The 25,134-nt window shown below is 46.3% G+C and overlaps 1 protein-coding gene across 2 annotated transcripts in view; it reads right to left on the bottom strand.

The window, feature by feature from the left end:
* CSNK1G1 (casein kinase 1 gamma 1) overlaps positions 1-25,134 on the bottom strand; it is a 98,831-nt gene that overhangs the window by 73,201 nt on the left and 496 nt on the right. For both annotated transcript variants that reach the window (XM_036389649.2, XM_036389650.2), the window contains exon 2: positions 5,694-5,801. The gene's annotated coding sequence lies outside the window, so the exon portion shown is untranslated. The remainder of the gene's footprint in view (positions 1-5,693; positions 5,802-25,134) is intronic.

Genomic DNA, 25,134 nt, shown 5'->3' with positions numbered 1-25,134 from the left:
CTGGGAGCACTCACACCAAAGGACATCTGAGCCAAGCTTTTCTGGTGCTCCCTGAAACACCACCAGATACAGGTGAAGATGCCCAAGTGTTCTCTGGCATCTCTTACACACCTGCATGCTGAGAAAATGAAAGGATTAATATGATTTTATAATTTTTTCCAGGGATTATTCCCTGGATTACTGTGATGGTGCATGTTAGCAGTGGGGTTTGTTTGTTCTAAGGAAAGGTCAGTGGTATGACAATTTTCCCAACTCACACACATATAGAAAAGGCAGCTTACACCTGATCTGGGTGGTGATCAGGTACAAAACTTAGCAATCAAGCTTTATTTCATTCCTGGTGGTGGGTTTTTTCCCAGGAAAGCAGTCAGTGAGACCAAGCCTCCAGCACAGCACAAAACCAGCCTTCTCAACTCTGTTTACAACAGCACAACCACAGAGTCTGGGTGTGAGTCAAAGCTCCATATGTACAGCAATCCTCACACTTGTGGAGTCATGGAATGGTTTGGGTGAGAGGGGCCTTAAAGCTCATCTCATTCCGACCCCACTGGCAGGGATGCCACTCAGTATGACAGGTCCCTTCTAGATTTGATCTTAGTCTTTTCATCATCTGGAAGTGCTGAAGCTCAGAAAGAAGGGTTGAGGAGATAAGAAAAAGCTCCAAATCCTTAGAATTAAAACAATTAAGTGTTTACACCTTCAGAGTCATGACCCAAAGGAAGTGAGCAGCAAGGAAACCTTCCCAGATAAAAATCAGTTTATCCCAGCAACATCTTCTATCCTGTCTACAAGCACTTAGCAGCAGCTGCCTTCAGGTGAACCCCCAAAATGCCCCACAGCATCCCAGGGTATGAAACAGAGCAGCTCAGGCTCCTCTAGCCCATTCCAGGGATGGGACAGACCACGAGCAGAGCATTAGCTCAGCAGCCAGGCTGAGACAGGCTAAAAGCTGCAATTAGGCAAAGACAAGGCAAGTCCAGCGCAGTGGAGCCTCCCAGCACTGGCAGCCATGGGTCAGGGTCACACCTCCCACTGCTGGGAGGGACAGGGCAGCTTCATGAGCAGAGAGCCCCAGACTGGCATGGTTACAATGAGCAAGGAGAGTGGGAGGCAAAGCCAGGCTTTAGGTGCCTCACTGGGGCTGAGGATGAGAGGACATGGCCTCCATCTGTGCCAGGGGAGGTTCAGGCTGGACATCAGGAGGAATTTCTTCTCAGGAGGAGTTATGAAGCATCAGAATGGGCTGCTCAGGGTGGTGGTGGAGTCACTGTCACTGGGGGTGTTCAAGAAACAACTGATGGTAGGACTCAGTGTTCTGCTCTAGTTCAAAAGGTGGTGACTGGTCAAAAGCTGGACTTTATCTTAAAGGTCTTTTCCAACCTAAATGATTCTGTAATTCTGGGATGAGATAATTCTGACTGAAGAGCTGAACAGCCCCCAGGTTACCAAACAGGCATGCCTGGTACCCACACATAGACGTGTACCCCAGTTAACATCCAGCTACTCCAAAAGGCACCTTCCTGCTCCTCCATCCACCAAACACCCTCAGGTCCCTCCTTTGCATCAGCTCTGGCACTTGTTTGACCTCTCAGTGAGTCAACTCCAGAACTGCAGGGCTGGCTGGCAGCTGAATCCCACACTGTATTGGGTTGGAAGGAACCTTAAAGCTCACCCAGTTCCATCCCCCTGCCATGGGCAGGGACACCTTCCACTAGCCCAGAGTGCTCCAAGTCCCGTCCAACCTGCCCTTGAGATGCTTTCATCTCCAAAATCTTGAACATATCTGCAGAGCTGAACTTCTCTGCTCAATCCTTACTTCTCAGGTCCAGAGCTATCACCAGTACCCCCATTCCAGACCAGTAAATTTCCTCTTGAAGATCATCTGTCCCATGCACACATCCATGCCCAAACTGCACAAGGAGCAGCAAAATATCCTTGTGGGGAAGGGAAATGGCACAGCCCTGCCTTGATTTATGTAGGTCTCTGCAGACCTGGACAATAAAACAACAGACCCAAAAATCCAGGTTGCACATAATTCACTCCTAGCAAAGAATCCCTGTGCAATTTCCCACACCAAGTGGCCCTGGATGGACAGGACAAACCCCCAGAATGGGGATGTTTCAGACACAAAAGCTGATGGGAACTTCTTGCAGTGATCACCAGGACCACTCACCCCACTGGGTCACTCTCTTCCCCCAGCTGGAAAACTGAGGTAAGAGTTCGTTTCCCATGGAAATATGAAATAGGAGACAGTCTAGCAAAGCACATGATTGGTCACAGAAGACCTACAGACAGCAGGATTACCACTAAATAGAATTAATCCATATAGAGCTAATTGCCCAAGCAACACTAAGGGTTGTGAGACAGCTTGATCCCATCCTCTGGCTCCCAACACCACATTTATGGAAACACTAAAAACCACAGACAAGGCCTCATAGTGTACCACAAAAATCAGGATCCCTCAGTGCTGGAATCAAACTGCAAGGCTTGCAGGGGGGTTTGAGCGAGGAAATGGAAATCACACTGGCATACAATTGTTCCGCCTCCCTGTTCGCCTTCACACATTTCTCACAGGTCAATTTTAAAGAATTAAGTCTTGTTCAGTGAAACATCTGGTGGCTGTTGCTAGAGGAAACCGACTATCTGCAACATTTGAGCAAAAATAATGAGTTACATAAAAGCCAGACTGCATAAGCAAGGACAAGTGTTTTGCCAGTCTGTGAATCTCAAAAGCTTACATGAAACCTCATGTTTCATTTCTGGGTTAGAAAACAATGAAGTCAACTCACGTACATTACAAAACCCACGAAGATTTGAGTTTTCTCTAAGTTTATGAGGATATAATTGTGCTGTATTGGAATTAACTTTCTAGCTAGCAACTGTCCTAAAGATTTTCTGCCAACAGCATAGACAGATGAATTACAGCTTAAAAATGGAGCATTTCAGCTTTAGGCACTTTCAGACTCAGTTCAGGACAGAACAAGTTCAGCAGTTAGAGAAGAGGGTTTTGGTCTTTCACTGTTTGAGTCAGTTTTCCTGTGCCTAATGGAAGAATATTTCCCCTTAATGCTCCAGATCACCTTCTCCTCAGGGTTCCTCAGTGTCTGGAGACCAACACAGACCAGCTGAGGCTGCACTGGGCTGAACAGGAGGAGTGATTTCATGGGAGAAGCTGAGAGGAGCTCTGATGTATCACCATACACATCCACAAGGCCAACCAGAAGCCTTTAAGATCTCAGAGCTTTGATGGGGGCTCGCCAGCTCCTCAAGTCCCACAACTGGAAGGGCAAAATTCCCAAGAACATCTCCAGCAGGCAGCTCTAACATACTGGAATTGCACTTCACATGATGTACCTTTCTACAAATAGATATTGCTGTTTTTTGAGGAGTGCTCAAGCACTTAAATAATCCAGAAGCCTGATGGATGACTAATACAACCAGAAAGCTCCACGTACAAAAAGAAATTTAGGCTTCCCCACATTGCCAGGGCTGCTCTCAGGAGGCAAGCAGGGTACAGAGGAGGCACCTATGGCCCTCACAGCTGTATCCCTGCTTTTGGACATCAGCTTCAGGCTGCAGCTGCTGTTGCTCTTGTTCATTTGTGCCATCCAGGAAAAAAAATTTGCACCTAAGGCCAAATTCCTCAAGCTGGACGGGGCTGAGTGAGCACACTGAGGTCACTAAGGCAGTGCCAAGAGCCAGCTCCTCACTCACATGTGTCTTTAAATATTAAATTAAAATATACAGAAAGATTAAAGGAGGCAGGAACAGGAAACAAGCTTCACCCAAGTGAAAAAGCATGCTAGGAACACAAGCATTGGGAAATTGGTATATCTGAGGCAAAAAAACTTCCCAAGATCCCAAACATCTTACAGGCAGGATACAGAAAAACAAGCCAGTGACTTCAGCTCCAAAGAAACCCTCCACAATATCCCAACAGCAAAGCTTTAGACTGCAGGGGCCTCTCTTTGAGAAAAAAATAAATGTGAAAGAAGGCCCAGGCAGATGACACAGCCTCTGCTGGGCTCACAGAAGATATTAAAGCACTGTGCTGCACCAGCCTGAACTGCTCAAACTAAACACTTTTCAACAATTAATGGCACTCCTACTACTGTCACCAAAAATAGACAAATTGGTTTTAGGGAATGAAGCTGCAAAAAAATTTGAGATACAGTATCAAGCAAAAATGGAAGCAGATTTTGCCTCCAGGCTGGAAGCTGCTGAGAGGATGAAACTGTGGCCCATCCACCGTGCCCCCCCTGCCCCCAGCTGAAATTACCAAAAGGCAAGAGCTCATGAAACTTTCTACAGAGAAAATTCTAAATGGAAATTACAATTTTAAAAGAATTTGTTTTGTTGAATCACTTTGAAAAAAATAGAAACAAATTCCCAAAGGATGCTGCACAATTATGGCCCTAAACAAAACATCCCAATGACTTAATCAGATCACTTAGTCTGCACAGAAAAAAATTGTTTATCACTACATAAATGCTTTTTCAGAAGTTCAGAAAGGGAACTCTGGTGCCAGTTTCAGCCTTTATGTACACCCCAAAAACCCCTTGTGCCAAGCAGGGACTTGCACTCCCTAAAGGTCACCACCCTCACCAAACCAGAACACTCACTGGTTTATTTTCATGAAATCAAGGGATCTACCCCCACTGGAATCAGTCCAACACTCCCACCTACAAATACTATTCCATTTGATTTCTGGAGAGGAAAATTTTCCCAACAACTTCAGTTTTGAGTTATCTGCTCATTCCATAGGTGAGCTGTTACAGATTAGATAACCTGGCCCTTATTTTATTCGTCACACAAACAAACTTATACACACAACACAGCAACTCTGCTCTGAGTTCACCACAAGAGACTCTGGACTCTCCCTGCCTTTAATCCTGCCCAATTTCCTTGTTAGTCACTGACAAGCAACACTGCAGCTACCTACTTCTCAGCTCTACACGTGTCTTTCTAAAAATAATGCCAGGGAAAGGAAATCAGGGATGTAAGTTCCCAGATAAGTTACTTCAGATGAAAAATGCTGACAAAACTGAGAGGAAAGAAAAAACCAAAATGGAAATAAGGAATAGGAATTGAACAACTTACATTTGGGTCTCTAATCATCCTTCCACTGGCTTGGCAGGTATTTTATTGATACTCCAGATAAAATACTGGATTTTTAGTGTCTTGCCTCATATAGAGAATCAAAGAATCACAGAATGGTTTGGGTTGGATGAGACCTTAAAGCTCAGCTTGTTTCACCCTCTGCCATGAGCAGGGACACCTTCCACTAGCCCAGCTTGCTCCAAGCCCTGTCCTGGCCTTGGACACTTCCAGGGATGGGGCAGCCACAGCTGCTCTGGGCAACCCGTGCCAGGGTCTCCCACCCTCACAGGGAACAATTTCTTTCTTGTATTTAACCTAAATTTCCCCTATTTCAGTTTGAAGTCATTCTCCCTTGTCTTGTTCTGGATGAACAGTCCCTCTCTCTGGCTTCCCTGTAGCCCCTTCAGATCCTGGAAGGTTCTCTGAGGTGTCCATGCAACCTTCCCTTGTCCAGGTTGAACAGCCTCAGTTCTCCCTGCTTCCACAAGGGAGGTGCCTCCTATCAAATACAGGTGGAGTTTGGGTTTTTTAGGAATGACTATTTGAGCTCCAAGCTAAGACACTCCAGAACATCAAAGGCATGTGACACTCACCAGCTGATGTGTAATTCACTTCTTAGGCTTGTTATCCAAAATCACAGGGCAGGGAGTGCTGGGGCACGGGAGCAGCAGAGCAGCCAGGCACTCATATCTGTACCAAACCTGGGAAGGAAGAAAACACATTTTAGGAATTCTCCATGCAACAGTTGACACCAGTGACTTCCAATCTTATTGTATTCTGCTTAAAAACAAAAAAGGCATTGTTTGATTTCAGCTGGATATGGCAGCATTCAAGTATGGGGATGAAACAGAGCCAAACCCCACTGCTCATAGGAAAATAATTCTCTTTACCCTATGGCAGGGCAAACTCATAGCTTTCCATGCAATAAATAATGTGAACTTCAGTGTGTTCTTTAGAAATACATCTCTCTGTCTCTTCAGTAATTGGAAGGTTGGTTTTTGGTGAACTGTGTTTCCCCACCCTGGCAAACAGGTTCCCAAACCTGAACTCCCTGGATGCAGAGTGCCTGGGCTGGCTCCATCTCCTGCCCTGCTCCAGGCACTTTGGTCAGAAGGAAGCACAAGGGTTTTTCTGTTTGTTTGTGACTTTCTTCCTTAAAAAACACCCTCCAGAGCACTGGGTCCAAACAGTAATTTCTGAGGGGGAGTGCACTGTAAGACACATGTGGAAGTCAAACTGAAATGAAACTATTTCTGGGTAACTCTGCCCAGAGCAACCAGAGACAGCCTGTTCTGTTCTGCACTCAGAACCTGGGCATGTAATGCTCTTTGGAAGAAAACACATGGATAGTTCTAACAAAAATGAAAATCTTAAAAAGCAACTTTAAGTTCTGACTGTCATCTAAAGAAGATCCTTCTGAAACACCACAGGAGATCCCCTTACACAGGCTACAAGCAACCAGCACCCCAATGAGCATTCCAAGCTAGGTTAGCAGTTTATCCTTATTTTTCCAACTGTTACACCAATGGAACAGTAAAGGTCCATACTAATATCTTAAAAGAGAGGGTGTTTTTGCTTTCTGCAACATGAAGTGCAAGACAGACTGAAGCCACCCCTTTGACTGAAGCATGTGGGAGTTTGGTGTCCACCTCTGACCTGTCTTTTCAGGAGCTTGTGGTCAGTGCAGCCCAAGTCACACCCGTGCTTTTCTGATGTTGTTGAAGCCTGGAGGATTGCTCAGTGGGGTTGTAGCAGACTTTCAAAGTCCTCACGAGCTCCCAACAGTTGTCATTAATTAATCCTCCTCTACAATTATCCAGCACCAGCTTCAGAATGAAGCCAACCACCATTGTGAGGAACACATACCACTGCTCCAGTGTACAAGCAGTGACACTCACTCCTCACAAATGAAAAGGTATTAGGGAGCTGAATGGAGCCCTCAATATAAAATTTACTGTGAACCATTTAAGGCTATCTTTTGTTCTACTTGATACTGAAGTAATTCCAATTTATTTGACCAGGTCAGAGGCTGCAGCAAGGAAGAACCAGCCAAACTTGTACCAAACCAACCAAGACCTCAAAGAAAGGGAAAACACAAGCACCTATTCACAGGAAAACAGAGATTGCAGCTTTATTTAGTCACTTGTCATCCACTCCTGGGCAAAAAACTGGAGCATCCCATTGACATGACAGTCCACATACTTAAATGCTGAACACCCTTTCAGCTCTGCTGTCTTGCCACTTGGAACATGCCCTACTTAAACTTAGAAAGCCAAAAGCTGTGCATAAAAATTCCAGACGGGTTCATTGACCAGAAACTTCCTCAGTTTCCTTACACCAATCCCAATGTTTGGTGGTGACTCCAAACAAGGAAGCGAAACAGAAGACTCTATTTATAATACACTCCATGGTACAATGATTCACTTTAGGAATAAAGGTAAATAAATCATCTCATGCCATCCTAAGGTTCAGGTTTGAACCAGGGGTTAGGCATTATTCATGTTCTGCTCAAAGAACAGGACGACCAGCACGTTACAGAGGCTCAAAGTGTAACGTGGGAAAATCCCTGTGCCAGTCAGACTCTGCCACTTCCTACTGGCAAGGCCAAGTGACAAAACCCATCCTCACCTCATTCAAGACCTTTTTCTAATAGACCTTTTGACTGAAGCACAGCAAACATGACTCCCACGTTCACACAGATGTGACTCCAGCATCTCGAGAGAACCCCAGGTTCAAAATGCAGAGCTTGGTGTCCATCCTTTCCCTGGCCACACACCCAGAAATCCTGCCCATGTTAAACACGGCCAGGAACCTCGTTTAGCTGCAAGCATGGCATGGAGCAGAAAGGCACCTCTGGCAGCAGCAGAAAGCAATGGTCAGCAAGTGAGAATATGTGGCCAGCCCTGTTAGAGCACAGTTTATCATGGTAACAAGCTCCAGCCTCTCCCTTTCCATCCAGCCTCGATGTCCAAAGCTTGACATTGTAGAGAATCCAGGGACCACATCCCTGGGTGAAGGGAAGAATAAGGCAGAATGAAGAATGACAACAAAAGAGGAAGTCTGAAACTATGACCAGCAAGTGGGACCTTTTCTAGCTCTTGACAAATAATTAACCCTTTTTGTATTTAATTAGCATCTTCGGACACTGAGCCCATTTCCTGTGGCATGTCCTAGCATGGACAGCTCCAGAGAGGCCTCAGGCCCAGAGACACACCTGGAGCTGAAGGCCTTGATGTTTTACAGCCATGCAGGAGTCGTGCAGGATCCTTCCATGAGGATGCTTTGCTTTGTAGCAGGCACTTCAGCAATAAGTTACTTATCTTCCAGAATGCCAAAGGCAGGAGGACATGAAGCAGTCAGGGCTGTGGAGCTGGGCATGGGTCCCACACACCTGTATTCAGGACAAGACCCCCTGCATCAGTCAAGAGAACCACAGCAAAGTGTTCTTTTCCCAGCACATGGCCAAAAGCAGCATGCTGGTCAGCCCTCAAAGGCCACTTGAGGAAGAAGTTCTTTACTTCTCCCAGGTGAGGCACTGGAACAGACAGACTGTGGATCTCCATCCCTGGAAGGATTCAAGGCCAGGTGGGACAGGGCTCTGGTCTAGTGGAAGGTGTCCCTGCCCATGGTAGGGGTCAGAATGAGATGAGCTTTGAGGGCCCATTCAAGCTAAACCATTATCTGAACATCACATAATCACAGAAACACCACCACACTGGCTGAGAATCCACAAAGACCCCAAAAAACTCTTTAAGCTGTCATTGTGAGAAAACAGGGCTCCACCTGAAGCTTTAAGCCTTGCTGGTTATTTTCCACATTACTTTTCAAAGCAAGGAGCAGATGAGAAGTTTGTTTCAGCTCCAGAGTAAAAACTAACATCCTTGAGGGCATGGTGTGAAAAGCTAGCATTTGCTACCTAGAGTACACAACCAGGTCTTTCATCTCCTCCAGGGACCAGGGAAATACCTGGCAGCCTGAACCAGGAGTGACTTCTGTGGCAGAGTGCTTCCAAGGTGGGGGTACAGCACAGCCACTTTTTGGCTCCCCAAGGAGGACATGGCTCCTGCCACAGCAGGGATGGTGACTCTACAAATCCACTTCTCCATGGAAGCTGGTACGCAGACAGTTTTTGGATCTTTCGTACTTCAGTTCATTATTATTTTATTACCAGTTAGCAGCACAAAGCTCAGGGTAGCACTTTGAAAAAGCTTCTCATCTTTAGGCTCCAGGGTTTTGTACTCTTCCCAAATTAAAGCACAAGAACAATATTCAAATTCCAACCTAATGGACACTGCCCTATTCCAAAGTGTTCACACCATCAAGCACAGCAGAAAAGGTTCAACTGTTCCCACCAGTATCAGATGATGGAACACAATCTCAAGAGCCAACATCATGCTCCAGCCCTTGCACTGAGCTCAGACCATGAGAACCTGGCTTAGCAGGTGCCCAGGATGTGTAATTCTCCTGAAACAAGTGACTTATCTGAAAAGCAACCCATCAGTCCTGGATCAGTGGGGGTTCACAAGAGCAGACTCTCAATCAAAGCATTCCACACTCAGATGGAAAAATACAAGGGGTCTGCAGACCATGTCTGGTGTGTGGTAAAGCCTCTCCAGGACACCTCAACTCTGCCAGACAGCTTCAGCATAAACCTTTAAATAGATGAAGCTGAGTCAGGGGAGGGTTAGGTTGGATATTAGGAAAAGGTTCTTCCCCCAGGGGGTGGTCAGGTCCTGAACAGGCTCCTCAGGGAATGGTCTTGGCCCCAAGGCTGCCACAGCTCAGGGACCTTTTGGACAGCACTCTCAAAGAGTGGGTGGGAATCAGTCCAGCTGATAGGGTGGGATTGCTGGGGTGTCTGTGCAGCACCAGGAGTTGGACTGATGATCCCATTCAGACCTCACGTCACATCCTCCAAGAGACAAAGAGGTGAACCAAAGAGCAGGGCACAGCTAGCTTGACCTCCAGTTTGGAAGAGCACCCATGCACATGATTGGGAAGGGAAGGAAGAGGGTAAGAATACCATGCATTTTCCCCACTTCCAGTGGTTTGTATTCCTGGGCCTCCCCAAGCCAGTTTGGGCATCTGAGTGTTCTCGGTGTGATTGTTAGGGTTGTCCTGTGCAAGGTGAGGGACTTTGCTGGTCCTTGTGGGTCCCTTCCAACCCAGGCCATTCTGCAGCTCTATGGAGAACACTCAGTGCAGCCTCTTGGTGAGCGTGTCCAGTTCTTCTCCAGACTCTGTACACAAAGTTTTTGTAGCCACAGCAGTCCCTGGCTACCTGAACAACATCTGAGCTCACCTCCTGTCAGCTCCATTTAACCCTCCCTGGACCTCATGGCAGCAGGAGGGGACTGGGGACTGTCCTGCCACATGCACCCCTGATGGTTCTGTGACCCGACCCTTGAGTGTCAGACAGGTCTAAACAACCACTTCTTGGCAGGAGGGAAAGAGACATGAACTTTGGCTGCACACACTCAATAAACAGCATTTTGCTGTGAATAAATCAGTGACATCATCTGCTGATTATCAGCAGATATCAAAACCAGCAGAGCAGCAGTGAAGCAGGAAGGACCTCAATGACACATTAAGGCTCTCTGCCCTCAAAACATGAAATGTAGCAGGGTCAAAAGGGGAAAAGTCGTACATTGTTGAGTAGATTTTACTGCCTTTTTGTCAAAATCAAACACATTCCATGCCTGAGGAAGAGCTGGACAGAAAGATGAATGCCTTCATGACTGCACTTGAAGCAAAACTCCTGCTTGGACGGAGCAATTTGCAAATTCCTCCCTGAATACACCCCAAAGCTGATATCTACATTCATTCTGCTCAGCTGAAGAGAAAGAGTCAGCCTTTATCCCTCACTGTACTTGGGCACTGCTCAGAGCAGCCTTTATCAGCTCACACCAAGGTAAAAAAATAAAATTATACAAACCTGTGGCGTACAAAACCCATTTGACATCTCTCTCCCAATTCCCTTAACTCATGAGCAGCCTGCATACCTCCAACACAGCAAGAAGATGCTGCAAACAGGTCTAGATCTCAATTCTGTATTTACAAAAGGAAAACTGCAAGTATTTTTGGAGTTACCTAATGCCATCCCAGCACATGAAGGTTTGATATTCCCAGTAAGCTGCCTGTCCCTATCACATAACAGGGGCCTACACTTCAATAATAGCAAAATATTGAAGGCTTCAAAACTGATGCTAACCATCTTTGTGATCAAAGGGAACAGAACAGTGCCTCAAATAACACAAGAATAAAAAATTCAGAGAAAACATGAAGGCAACTTCAGGTAGAGTCTACTTGCAACACAGGAATATCATGCAATGAGATTCTTTAAAATCTTTTAACTCATCAGGAACAGAGGCCTGCTTATTCTAAATCAAATTTCATGATATGTTTTCCCTGACTGTAGCTGAGGTACTCCCAGCATGGAGCTGCACTGTGTGCTTCCAGCAGCAATCATTCCATGGGATGTGGTTTGGTGACACCTCAGCCTGGGAGCACAGAGATGTGACAGCTCAGCTGAGGACGCTCATGAAGAGAACTCTAATTTATCCTTTCAATGTGAGCCTCTGCTCCCAAACCCTGACCTGCCTGGTACAGCTTCCAGAGCCTGAAACTCAAACAGGGAAAGCCCACCCAAGGAGTATTTTACTTTTCACTTTGAGATGATTTAACCTTTCCCCCTGCAGCAGCTGCAGATACTGTGCAAGGAACACTGGTCTGGAAGAAGGAGAGAGTGTGGCTCAGGGAAACACAAGCACATATCTTAATATGAAACATCTGCTTTTTACTCTTTTTTTATTGCAAAGAAATGGCGTTTTTTCCCTTTTGGTTTCTCCTGCAGGAAGAGCAGAGGGTACCCCACGACAGCACCCAGGAAGGGGCTGGGTGCCCTGAGTTCACAGAGAAGGCTCAAAACAGAGCATCCACCTTGACTAAACATTGAGTTATGAAAAATACTTAAAAGTGAGAATTTGAACTCTCACTATTTTATGGAAAAAGGCTTTGAGGAAGACTCTGATCACGATCTGCCCCAAGTGCCTCTACACAGCACTCCCTCACCTTACACCCCCCTCTGAAGCACACAGGATGCAGCTCACACACTCTCTATATTACCATTATCACATTGCACTTTGCTCATATTTTGTACTATTATTATTTTCTTCTCTTCCAAGGATCCCTTTATGGGTTACATGAATCACACAGTTAATATCCTTCTATCATCTGCACAAGAAATGTCACCACTCCCAGTGCCTCTGGGAAGAGGGATAGACCCCTCCTAAGTTTAAAGTCACACTAAATGGCATTTGCTGTCAGGCAGGGCCAAGTTCACACTCCAGGTCTCAATCTCAACCCAGACCATCATGCAGTAATACTTTAAAAAAATAAGAATAATAAAAAAAAATTAGAAATAATCCCCTCTAGTCTCAGGAATTTTCTTGCAAGATCTCTTTGATTCACATCTGAAGAAGAGCTGCTTCAGTTCTTCATATCCTTTTGAAGAAAGTATAACAGAGCTGCTGGAGCACTCGCTGCTCCCAACCTGCACAGCAATGATGATTTGCTCCACATTCCCCCCTTACTATGTGGGATTACTCAATCATTAACAGACTCTTGATTTAGTGCTCTTTCAAACAGCCAGCTCAGCTCACAGCCCTCTTCAGACCCAAGCACAAGCCAGGAACCCAAATGCAGATATTTAAGATCCTGTTTCCTGACTGGAGAGATCCAGAGAGCTCATCACACACTCAGGTGACACCATGGCTCTCTAAAGAGAGGGAGCAACACTAAATTAAGCTGAGTAGTCTCCATTCCTCAGGGCCTCTGCTGCTGCTGCTCAAGTTTTTAGGAGACCTCAGGTTTTTTGCTGCTTCTGGTTCTCCTCCTCCACGTGTGAGCCCCACAACAATCCAGAGTGACCCAAAAGTTGGGGAGTGCCTGCAGCCTAGAACTGACCCCAGGATGAAACAGCACCTCTGAGGGAAAACCCACAGGTGCTCTCTGGACCATGGAGTAACCAAGGAGCTGCAGGAACCCCCAGTGGTTTCTCCCCTTATCACACCCACTGCTGAGCAAGTCTAACTCATTACAGCAACAGGAGAAAACCAACCCAACGATACCTGGAGAGCTCTGTGCCAGGTTAGAAACTCAGGGCAGTTCAGGAACAGGTTTGACAAGAGATATGGGAAAGGCAGGACAAAATCTCCCCTTTTGGGCACAGCAGGTACCTCTGGAGGTAACAAAAAAGACTTCAAGCTGTGAACATTCCACAATAGAATATTTCAATCTCAGGGAAAGTATTGAAACCCCAAGTGTCATGTTTAGGTATGAAACTACATTAATGGCTCCTCATCCATGCTTAAAATTACTAATTGAATAGGCCAATGTCTGATTAAAACTAGATTTTTAGCAGGCACAGATTAGGAAGCTAAAAAAGCAACCCACGGTTGGTCAGCCATGACATGAACACAAGGGAAACAGCCCCAGGGACATACTGGGATCAACCCTATACACACACACACACACACACACACACGCACTGCATGTAGTTAGTATGACATAGAGCAGGACATTAACTTGTGCTGCTTCACTCTTGGCTGTCCCTGCCCCATTCTGGGCTATCAGCTGACTGCCAGCCCAGCTGCCTGCTGGATCCCACACTGGGAAAGCTGAAGAGAGGCATTATGATCACCTCCTCCCACTTTCTGCATAGAAAGATGGAATTTCAGTAATTTTTCCCTTTTAAAGGGACCAAGAACTTTATGTTCAATTCATTTCTTCATCCCTAATTTCTAATTTTATTTGCCTCCTTTCCATTTCTATCTATCCTCCCTGGAATGCTTTTACTCATAAGCCTCAGTACATTGTACAGCAAATCTTCTTTGAACAGCACAGCATGGGAGGCCTGTAGATATGGACAGTATCCTGGAAACAGCTGGAGATTTCCCCTCCTCTAAGAATCCCTAAGGCATCCTCCAGAGCTCTTCAGAAACACCACCTCCTCATGCTGCCCCAGGATTCTGGAAAGGCAGGAGGTTCATAAAGGTGGAATTAATAGTAGGAGAACATTAGTGTCAATTGACAATTGAGGATGATCCAGGGAACAGCAAACTTCTGCAGTCTGCTCCAGGATCTGCCATTCCTGGATTGCAGATGTTGGCATGGACACAACTGCCCAGTCCTACCAGCATTCATTTTATGGACATGCTGATCCTGGGTTTGTCCAGCTTCTAAACCAACAGCTTCTACACAGCTCCAGAGCAACATTCAGAAGTTTGCTGCCTGCTTTTTAATGTAATCCTCCCAATCCCAAGAGTCTCAGGCATTTTAGACAGCCCAGGACAGGCAGCTTCTCATTCACCTTCAACTCCACTTTCTCTCTCTACAGGTTTTCCAACCCTGGTAAAGATGCAATGACCAGAAATGCACAACACAATAGGAGTAGTCACACACTCACCCACTGCAATTTACTAAGTGTATTACTCAGCGACCCTAATCCTTAATCAGATTAATATTTCAGCCTTCCAAAAAATAAAACAATGTGTACTATCCGTAGCAAGCAAGAAACCAGTGCACCAACAACGACTGAGTCAATGCCAGAGAGATGAATCCCAATGGCTTCAAGACACGCCCATGCCAACCAAAAGGTTTTTGCCCACTCACCTGCAAAAGAGTTTCTTTCACAAGGCAAAAGACCCCACACCACTCACTGTGCTCCTGAACAGCATGGCAGACACCCAAAAATCCTGTTTGACTTCCCAGCAACTTTCCCCATTCAGCTGGCAGCGTGCTGCCAACTTCAGGGGAGCCTGGCATTTTTGGAGCATGGCAGAAGAGCTCCAGAAGTGCTCTGAGTACACACTGAAGGCATCGTCTTCATTATGCTCGTAGGTTGAATTACATATTTAATTAGAAACAGCTTCAAGGAGAAGTTGCTGAAGTTGAACATGGAGGATAAGTCTCACTTCACATGAGGAGGCAAACCCAGTTCAGGCATGTGCCAGAACTGGCCACCTCTGTGCACCATCTCACACATCCTACAAACTCCGCCCAGAAGCTGAAGTAAAGAGCTACTTTGCACAGATAAGCTTCATGTTACCTTGAAGGTAAACATTACGTTTCCCACAATTCGGAAATTGCATCTGTATGAAGCTTCTTTGATTCAACTTCTGTTTTCAAGCCCTAATCTTCAGCATAGCTGTCAATTAGAAATGCCTGTTACCAACTAATCTGCTCTACACACCACAGCATGTCTGTCTCCTTTGAAGCCTTAATGCCCACTGGAGAGGATGGCTTTGTACCAGAAGATCACTCGTGAACCTTTTGCACTGCATTCAGATCCCAAGTTAATTCCTGCCAACAGCCACACTGGAAGCGTTGGCCAATGACAAACACAAAAAGCTGTTTGGCATCCTCGAGCCTCAAAGCTCTGTCCACCACACAAAAACAGTGTTTATGTGTTGAGAGAGATACAAGTAGAAAGTCCTTGCAGCACAAGGTCGTACCAAGCTCGCTGGAAGACTAAATTTAGCCACCTGTGCCTCAGGCAAGTCTGTTAGTTATGGGAAGCTCGGATACTGGTGTTGGGCACTGTTCCTAGGGTAAATCCCATGGAAGACTTGACTCCATTTAATTGCAAATGATCTTGAAGCTATAAATGGGGAGCCTGATCCCACTCCATCAAAGAGGAGCTGTCTCTGAGTACCCCACAAACTCGGCACTGGGACACCGCCATCCTGTTAGGGCTGGTTTGCTTGAAACTACTACATTCAGAGTGAGCAGGAGGAGCTCAAGAAGATTTAACAGATGGGGTTTCAGCACAAATATATTTCAGAACACTTCCTTAGCAAGCACATTTCCTCCTCTACCTCACCTCACACTACAGTTCTAACAGCTACACAAGAGCAGATAGACAAGAACTCAGGGATTATTCCAAGCTTCTGTAAATGTTAGCAGAGGCTGATTGAACAGTTTGTGAAGACAAGCCCCAGTTTACCAAAAAGTGTATCAGCCAACAGTTCTGTCAAACATTTATAATTTTCCAAGCCAAACAGGCAGGGGTGACTCAGTTTCTTCAACTGTGTTAGGTCTTGGAGTCAGTATCAGCCACAAGCCCACGGAAGGACCAGAGCAGGCAGCTGAGGTTTGATGTCCAGCATCACTGCAAGAATCTATCTGAGGGAAAATACAATTTAAAGAATCTGGTTCCAAGACACCACTGAGGAATTTCTGAATTATCTGCCTCAGCCCCACAGACCTTCAGAGATGCTCAAGAACCTATTTTCATGCCAGAAATCAAACAGGAGCATTAGCTCAAGCATGCAAAGCCAGGACCACTAAGATGACTACACCAAGTCCAACCAGGGGCAAGGTTTCTCACATTACATGTTGAGTGTATATGGTCCAAAAGGCATCTGGAAGTCATGCTCCAACCCCTAATGCCTCTGCAAACAGATGGTGACACAGAAGGCTGCCTGAACATCCAGCATCCACCCTGCACATCACTGCTCTCACCAAACCTGTCCTTGCAGAGGCCCCAGCCAGGAGGATGCCATCACCCCTAGGTCCCCCAGCCAAAAGCTGTAGCTATCACCACAGCAGCCAAGTTCCCCCAAACCCCCATCTTCAATCACACTGTCTCCTTAAAGCTGAAGCACCATGAAGAACAGAACAAGTGGCTCCAAAACATCCTGCTCCCAGTGACGGATGACAGGCAAAGGCATTCTGGCATGCCCAGTAATTCCCAACACTTAGAAGGGATAAAAACCACCAAGTACCAGTACTGTGCCCAGCAAATCCACACAAAACCAGAGAGCTGTGAATTGTGTTGGAGCCTAATACCAGTCTTGGATTTTAATCACAGAATAGCAGGGATCTGAGCAGAGATATCCCCCCAGAGATGCAGAGCACAGCCCAGGGATGATTTACCTCACTGGCATTGCATCTATCACAAATCAAACTGAAGCCTCAGTGCTGCCAACACTGCACAGAGCTGCTCCAGAATGGGAAACTGGTCAGAACCTTTCCAAAGAGAGGACAGCTGGGAAGCAGGATCAGATGCCAAAGTGGCTACAGGCCTGATGTCAGCTGCAGGATGATCATTTGGAGAACCTGAGGGCTTCCAAAGCATCCAACCCAGCACTGAAGGCTAGCCAGCTGAGGTAGGCCACGGCTACAAAAATGAGAGAGCAACCAGGGAGTGAAAATTATTCCGGGTGGGGAAGAATCATAAAATCCCAGACTGATCTGGGTTGGAATGGACATTAAAGACCACCTTGTTCCACCTCCTGCCATGGACAGGAACACCTCCAACTGGACTAGGCTGCTCCAAGCCCCACCCAAGACGGCCTTGAACACTTTCAAGAACCTCACCACCTGGAGGAATGACACACAGCAGGTATTTTGGAAGTGTTTATTTCCATCTAAAGCACGTGCTGCCCCGGTCCCTTCCCCCAGCACACACCAGAGTGCTGTGACCTGCCAAAAAGCGACACCAAGGATGAGTCTGCATGAAACTCCTGAAGGCGAGACCTTTGAAGTCTAACCCGGACTTGAAAAGAGACAACTACAAAGCCTGTGGCCTCTGCTTCATTAAAATAAGACGTTAAAGGTTCTTAAGTTTCATTTGCTCATTGAAACTTGTTCTTTTAAGATCTAGGAAATAAAAATAAACTGCAGAAACTAAACTGGCCTTGTGCATGACAAAGGAAGACAGTTACAAGGTAACTAAGGATGGCCAAGATGGGGCAGGATGGGATTGCTGCACAATGAAGGAGCTTGTTCCAGCCTTGGGAAGAGTCAAACTCTTCCATGACACATGCCAGAACTGCCACCTTCCATGCATGATATTAAAGCAGTATTTTAGAGAACTGCCTCTCATTTGTTGTAATAGACCCAAACAAACAGCAGTCAATTCTGGAAGGAATTTTGAGTGATGAGGAATGAAAGCTTGGAGATCCAGCAAGTCTGAGAGACTTCAAACTGCTATTCTTCCAAAACCTACCTAAAGAATTTTAGACAGGAGAAGTAACATTAATGGCTGGGCTCAATGATCTTAAAGGTGATGCCAACCTGAACAAGTCAATGAGTCAATAAGTCAATTTATGTACCCCTCCTTGCTAAGCACAAGACTAGACAGATGCAGACAGATTTCCTGTGTTAATTTTCCCTGTTGTGAGCCCTCCATTAATGTGAAGGATGACAGCTGAAATTATCTGAATCTATCCTCTGACTTGTAACTCAGAAATGAATGTGCAAAAAAAGGAACGCTGAGTTTGGCTTATTTCTACAAACAAGATTATTACCTGGGCCAGGGCCTCACCACCCTCACAGAGAAGAATTCCTTCCCAATATCAAAGCTAACCCTGCCCTCTGGCAGTGGGAAACCATTCTCCCTTGTCCTGTCCCTCTATCCCTTGTCCCCAGTCCCTCTCCAGCTCTCCTGGAGCCCCTTCAGGCCCTGGCAGGGGCTCTGAGGTCTCCCTGGAGCCTTCTCTTGTCCAGATGAACACTCCCAGCCCTCCCAGCCTGGCTCCAGAGCAGAGGGGCTCCAGCCCTTGGAGCCCTGGACTCCTCTGGACTGGCTCCAGCAGCTCCATGTCCTTCTGATGCTGGGTCCCAGGGCTGGGGCAGCTCTGCAGGTGGGGTCTCACCTGAGTAGGGCAGAGAGACAGAATCCCCCCCACCCTCATCCTGCTGCCCACACTGGGGGATCAGCCCAGGGCATAGCAGGGGTTAAATCATGAACTGAGCTCTGCAGAAAATCAGTAAGATAGAAGAGATCATCTTTTCTAACATAAAATAAATAGCTCCAGGAAACACGTCAGACAGGTTGGTTTCACAGAGTTCAAATAGGTTTCTCCTACAATTTGATGTAACTCCCTTTGGCACTGATGCACAGCAATTCCTTGTGGGCTGGGGAAAAGGAGCAGCTCTACAGGAACCAGGTATTTCAGAGGTTTTTTAACCTCAGCACAAACTGCATGAACTCTCCAGGCTTTATCACTAGACATTAAAACATGTATATAGGACAGCAGCTACTCAGGATATTTAATAAATGATGTGGCCTCCTCTAATGCACCCCACACAATGTGGCCAACTCATCTAAGAGAGAGCTACAGAGACAGGATGACCTCAGGAAGAAGATTTGGGACTGCAGAAAAATCTTCACATCTTTGTAAACAGCCACAATATTCCCAGCCTAAAGGAATGTCATGATATAACTGTAAGAAGAAGGGAAAAAAAAAAAAAAAAAAGGAGCAGGAGAGCAGAGGCAGACAGGAAAACAATTTTCCCATCTCCCTGGTGAATATCCCCAATTCCTGCATTAAATGCTCAGAGTAGCAAATCCAAGCTATTCAATTGTCTTCCACAATACAGAAATTGTCAGGCTGATCTTGAGGGTGGAATCACTGTCAGCTTTTCAGGCTATTAAGCTGTTCTCATGAAGAGATTTGCTCAAAGATGAGCAAAGCAAACCAGAAGATTCAGACAGGTAAGAGACACGTATCCATTGCAGGAGATGGGCTGCTCCAAATGGATCTGACAAAAGGAAGAACATATGAAAAGCCAGGAGAAAATGGTAATTTCACCCCTAGTGAGTTTCATTGCTGCTTTTGCCAATTTCTAGGAAAAGAGGGATTGTTTAAAATGTAGGGAGAGTCCGATGAGCCAGAAATTAAATGGGCCATTTAACAAGAAATTCAAATATCTCCTCCCTCAAATGAAAAACAAAGGTCAGGGGCTGGGGGGGTGTGAATGTGGAAGATAGAGATGAAGCAGGTACAAAAATTCTGAGATTTTACCACTTGATAGAATCCCAGAATGGGTTGGGTTGGAAGGATCTTTAAGCCTATCCCATTCCATCCCCTGCCATGGGCAGGGGCACCTCCCACTATGCCAGGTTGCTCCAAGTCCCATCCAACCTCACCCTGGACACTTCCATGGGTGGGGCAGCCACAGCTTCTCTGAGAAACCTGTGCTTTACCATCCTCACAAGGAGGAATTTCTCCCCAGTAACCCCTACAAGCCCATCCTCTGGCAGTGGGGAGCCATTCCCCCTTGTCCTGGCACTCCAGGCTCTTGTCTGCAAGGGTAAGCCAGCAAAAGAGGAGGGAAGGGTCCAGAGGCAAAATTCAGGCTGAGAATAGGAAGGCAGTGAGCAAGAGTTGTGTGACAGCACCTCAAAGAATGGCCCACGCTTGGGCTTGGATTCATTAGGATCTGAGAAGGTTTTGGGACAACTGGAAGCCTGTAAAAGAACAAGGACTGAATGGATCAAAACAGCACGACGACAGTGGCCCCTGAAATGAAAATCAAAGGTTCCTCTCACACTGCAGAAGAGTAGAGAAAGCCAGCAGATCCAGGGAAGAGTATATTTGAGGAGGATGCATCTTTGGGGGGAAAGAAGGTGATTCATAAGAGCCTCATCTCCTCAAGAACTCCTACAGATGGGACAAGAATTAGCCATGTGAAAATCCACAGCTAGGAAAAAAAACCAACACAGTGCAAGTCAGATGGAAAGACAAAAACAAGGGTCAGGAGTGTTTCTTCACAAATGCTCTAAGTCTAAAAGCATGATGGAAAAACTCAAATGTCTGGTTTGCAAGTGGACAGAGCAAGTTCATTCAAGACACAGTGGAGAGTAGAGGAGCCACTAGACATTAAAAAAACACAAGGACTAAGCAAACATTTAGAGGATCTACGCTGACACCACCATTTGAGCACCTCAAGTTTTTTGTGTCAACAAGAAATCCCCTGTACATCAGAATTACAAGTTTAAAGCAGAAAAGCAGAGCCTCAGACACCAGAGCAGCAGCTGTCACACTGTCACCAGCGGGCTGCACCGGCAGGACACACAGCCTTAACCAGCTCCATGTCCCCCCATGGCACCAGAGCAAATGCCAGGTCAGTGTGGGACACCAGGAGCAAGTTCTTAAACAGCAAAAAGTGATTCCTCCCCAGGAGTGGATGAGAGAAGCAGCAACTCGTAGAACCATGGAATGTTTGGATGGGAAGGGACCTTAAAGCTCATCCCTGCCATGGGCAGGGACACATTCCACAATCCCAGGGTGCCCCAAATCCTGTTCAGCCTGGCCTTGGACACTTCCAGGGATGGGCCAGACACAGCTTCTGTGCCACCTGTGCCAGGGCCTCACCACCCTCACAGAGAAGAATTTCATCTTAACACCTCATCTAAACTCCTGCCTTCACCTTGGATAGCAGTTGGAATATTGGTGTGAGCCCTACAGTGTGATCTGACCAAGTAATCAAAGCAAATCCATCTGTACAGCAAGGCTAAATGTCCAAGAAGGAAACAAGATCTAAATTTACAAGCATTTAGTAAGGAAAAAAAGGTTAGAAGCCACATGATCCATTACTGTGTTAATGAATCATCACACAACATCTCCCAAAAAGTAAAACTGTATTTTATACAAACTCTGTTGAGCTTGGCCTTCTCCCCTCTCCCTGCTTGACCCAAAAATCAGGCTTTTGGTGGCAAAAGCTGATGAGGTGACATCAACAGCCTCACTTTACCCCAAAGTCACCCAGGAGGAGATGGGCAAGTGTCCTTGTCAAAGCTGGTACCTGAAAGTCTCTTGGCCCAGCTTTCACAGAACCATTCAGCACAGTCTGGGCAGCCCCAGCCCAGGCAGCCATGCTGGGCAAACCAGAGCTGGCCTAAAGACCAGCCTAAACTGCTGCAGAGCTAATTATATTGTACAAAATGAAGCCATGTCTCAGGAGTCAGGGGCTGTTGTCTTTTTTCTCCTTTTCCTTCTTCCTTTGGCAGTGGACAGAGCACATCAACAAGGGAAAATCAGCTGATATACTCCATTGAAAAAAGCAAGAATACTACATGGCAGAATCCATCAAAGCTCTCTGGAGAGAAAAACTACAGGATGAAAGGAAAAATCCTTCATGTACGTAAATAACAGGTAAAGAAGGGGGAAGAATGTATCACTGGTCCCTTCTGCAGCAGAAGGGACTCACCAAAGGATTCTGCTTTACACTGAGCTGCGTTACTAAGATGACAACATTTGCTACTCTGAATAATTCAGGATGAGAAGTAAATAAGAGCAATGACTCCAAGGAATTGCAGTAAAATCTCGTGATATGAGTGGGTGATACAATTCACAGAGCAGCACATCAGGAACAACCACCCTAAAATCAACTTCAGGAGACACTCAATTCAGACTGAACTCAAACCAACCTTAGGAAGCAGGACTACAGCAGAATATTCCACCAAAAACCATGGCTCCATGGTTTTAAGATCACTAATGAAAAAGCACAACACTTGTAATTACAGAGACTATAATATAGGAAAAATACCCCTAAAATACCTCTAAAGAGGTATCTGCACCATAAATATAATCCAGCACCTCTGTCAATGTCCTCTGTTGTCCTGTGCCCCACCCCTCCTGCCTTACCTGTCTCAAGGAGGCTGAAGCAGAGCTGGCAATGACATGAGATACAAGAAGAGCCACAGAAAGTCTAAATATATGAGGACAATTTAGCCAAGAGACTACCAGGAATGGAAAAAGTATTCTCCATGAATATCATGAAAAGAAGTGTGAAGGTTCCTAAATTCAACACCTGGCTCAGGGAGGTCATGAACTGCTGGAGAGAGAAGAATAAAGCACTATTTCCCTGGATTAGGTCTGCTGTGTTTGTGTTCTCCCCTCCCCAAGCATCTGCTCCTGGTTACCAGTGAGCAGGATACCAGGCCAGATGGATTCCTGGTCTCATCTGGCAGCACTTTTTAAGGCATTACACAGGATTTCATCTGTTAACCTGAAAATACACAGGGGCTGATTGCTTCCTAGGAGCTGGAAAAGGGAGCAGTGTCAGGGCAGGGAAAGCAGCAAGTGGCTGTGGACTGGGATGGACTCAGGATCTTGCCCAGCTCACAGCTCCCCTCAGAGTGGAGCTCTGAACCTGCCTGAATATTTTCCATCAGTGACTCTGGCACAGCAAACCAGGTTGTTGACAATACAGAGAACTGGAACAGCATGAAAACTCCTATGGAAGAGCAAGATAGATGGGCCAGAATGAGGCACTTCACAAGAAACACTGCTATGAACTGGAAAGCTCTTTAGTCCAAGGAAAAAGAGACAGGATATGAGCTTGTTGCCATGACCTGTGAGCCACCAACCTGTCTCAGCCATGAAGGATATCAGCTCAAAGGAATTCTCCATGGCATGGAGCATCCCAGAGAGCCCTGCCCTGCCAACGTGAGCAGGAAAGAGAGCAACAGAGAACATGGAAAAGAGGGACTGTGGTTTGAAAATAAGGAGCCAACAGCTGGGCCAAGCTTTCCAAAAGCACCAGTGGAGAGAAGAGCTGATTTATAGGAAGCAACTCTGGCATAAATACAGGCAGGTATGTCCCAGATAAATTTATTGTGAGAATCTGGTGCCAGTTTCCAGATCTCATGTCCAGAAAACCGAACTTACAAAAAACACAGCAAGGAGCCCAAACTGGCCCAAACTTGTGAGGACTTTTGGCCAGCAGTTGAAAATACACAGTTATAGACTTGCAGAGGAAAGCAGAGAGATGAGACTCCTCTTCCTCACCACCCAACAGCTCCTAAAGAATAAAAAATGCAGCAGCCCAGTCCAGAAAAAGCGATTTCAGGGCAGGAACTGTTTCAAGAAACACTTGTATCTGAAAAAAGCTTAGGTGCTTACGCAGGGTGTGAGCATAAAGCCCTGATTTTATCAAGCCAATAGTCTAAAATTTCACTGGAGTCAGCAAGGTTTTTGCCAAAAGGCTGGAGTATCAGCGGTGCCGGGTGCCGCTACACCGGCGGCCAGACCTTCAGCATGGAAACTGAGATCTCCCTGGCACCTCTCACCTCCATCCCCCGCTCTTCCTAAGTACATCTGCATGCTTTTTTACTAATAATGATTTTTTTTTGTTACACATCATGATATTTAAATTCTTTTCTTATCAGGTCGCACCTTGCCAGCGGTCACCTTCCCTGAACAGAACTCCTGCTGGTATTTATCATTGGCAGCACCTCCAGCTCATCCCTGACTCCAAGAGCTCCAGTGTGAGTCCAGCTTCACCTGGAAATAACCAGTGTGTGCATCTCTCTACAACAGGAATGCCATGAAACCCAAGCTCTCTCATCAGTAACATTTCACCGCCCAGGTGGCACTTCTAAAACTTGAGCCACTGGCAAGCATTGAGGAATTTTGCAGCCTGAATCTCTGCAAACTCATAATTCAAAGGCACTCTTTGTATTTTTTGGAATGTCTGTGGGAAAATGCTGCTAATATTTGATAAGAGCTTCTCAATAGGAACAAAGCTCATGATTCCCAGTTCACCCATCATCCTCTCCCAAGAGAGATTGAGTTACCAGCACAGCACAGAACCAGAGATGTGGAGATGGTTTGTCTGGGTAAATCACAGCTGGGGAGCTGAGAGAAGGCAGGTCCTGAAGAACTTGGGGAGTGGCTGCACAAGCTGACAGGCATTAGGTCACTAGTAAAAAAAACCAGTCCAGTCTGAGGTCACACCCGTGACAGTGGGACTTCAGGCAGGTCACGGTGAGCCCAGAAATGAGCAAGGTAGAAAATGTCACACGAGTCAGGCACGGGAGACAGCTCAACAGAGCTTGGACTCTGCTCAGAAGACTTCCCAGGAACAGAGAAGTCACCGTCGAGACAGGCTAAAGGGGACTGTTGGTAGCAGTGAAACATTTGGAAGGGCAGATGTCACCCTCCTGAGGCAGCAGAGGCTGCCCCATCCCTGAAGTGTCCGAGGCCAGCTTGGCCGTGGTTTGGAGCAGCCCGGTCTAGTGAAAGGGGTCCCTGCCCATGGCAGGGGGTGGAATGAGATGACCTTTATGATCTTTCCAACCCAAACCACCCCGATTCCATTATTTGGATAAGACAACAAACCCCAACCCTTAAGAGTTCCACAGTGTGCCAAACAGCCTATGGAAATACTTCCCAGACGTAGGGGGGATATATAACTTATTCACACAAATGAGTTGCTGATACACCTCCGGTTCCACAG

Source organism: Molothrus ater, chromosome 13, assembly GCF_012460135.2.
Source record: "Molothrus ater isolate BHLD 08-10-18 breed brown headed cowbird chromosome 13, BPBGC_Mater_1.1, whole genome shotgun sequence".
NCBI lineage: Eukaryota > Metazoa > Chordata > Aves > Passeriformes > Icteridae > Molothrus > Molothrus ater.
Note: the sequence above shows the minus strand (reverse complement) of the source record. Positions and strands in the feature narration are given on the sequence as shown.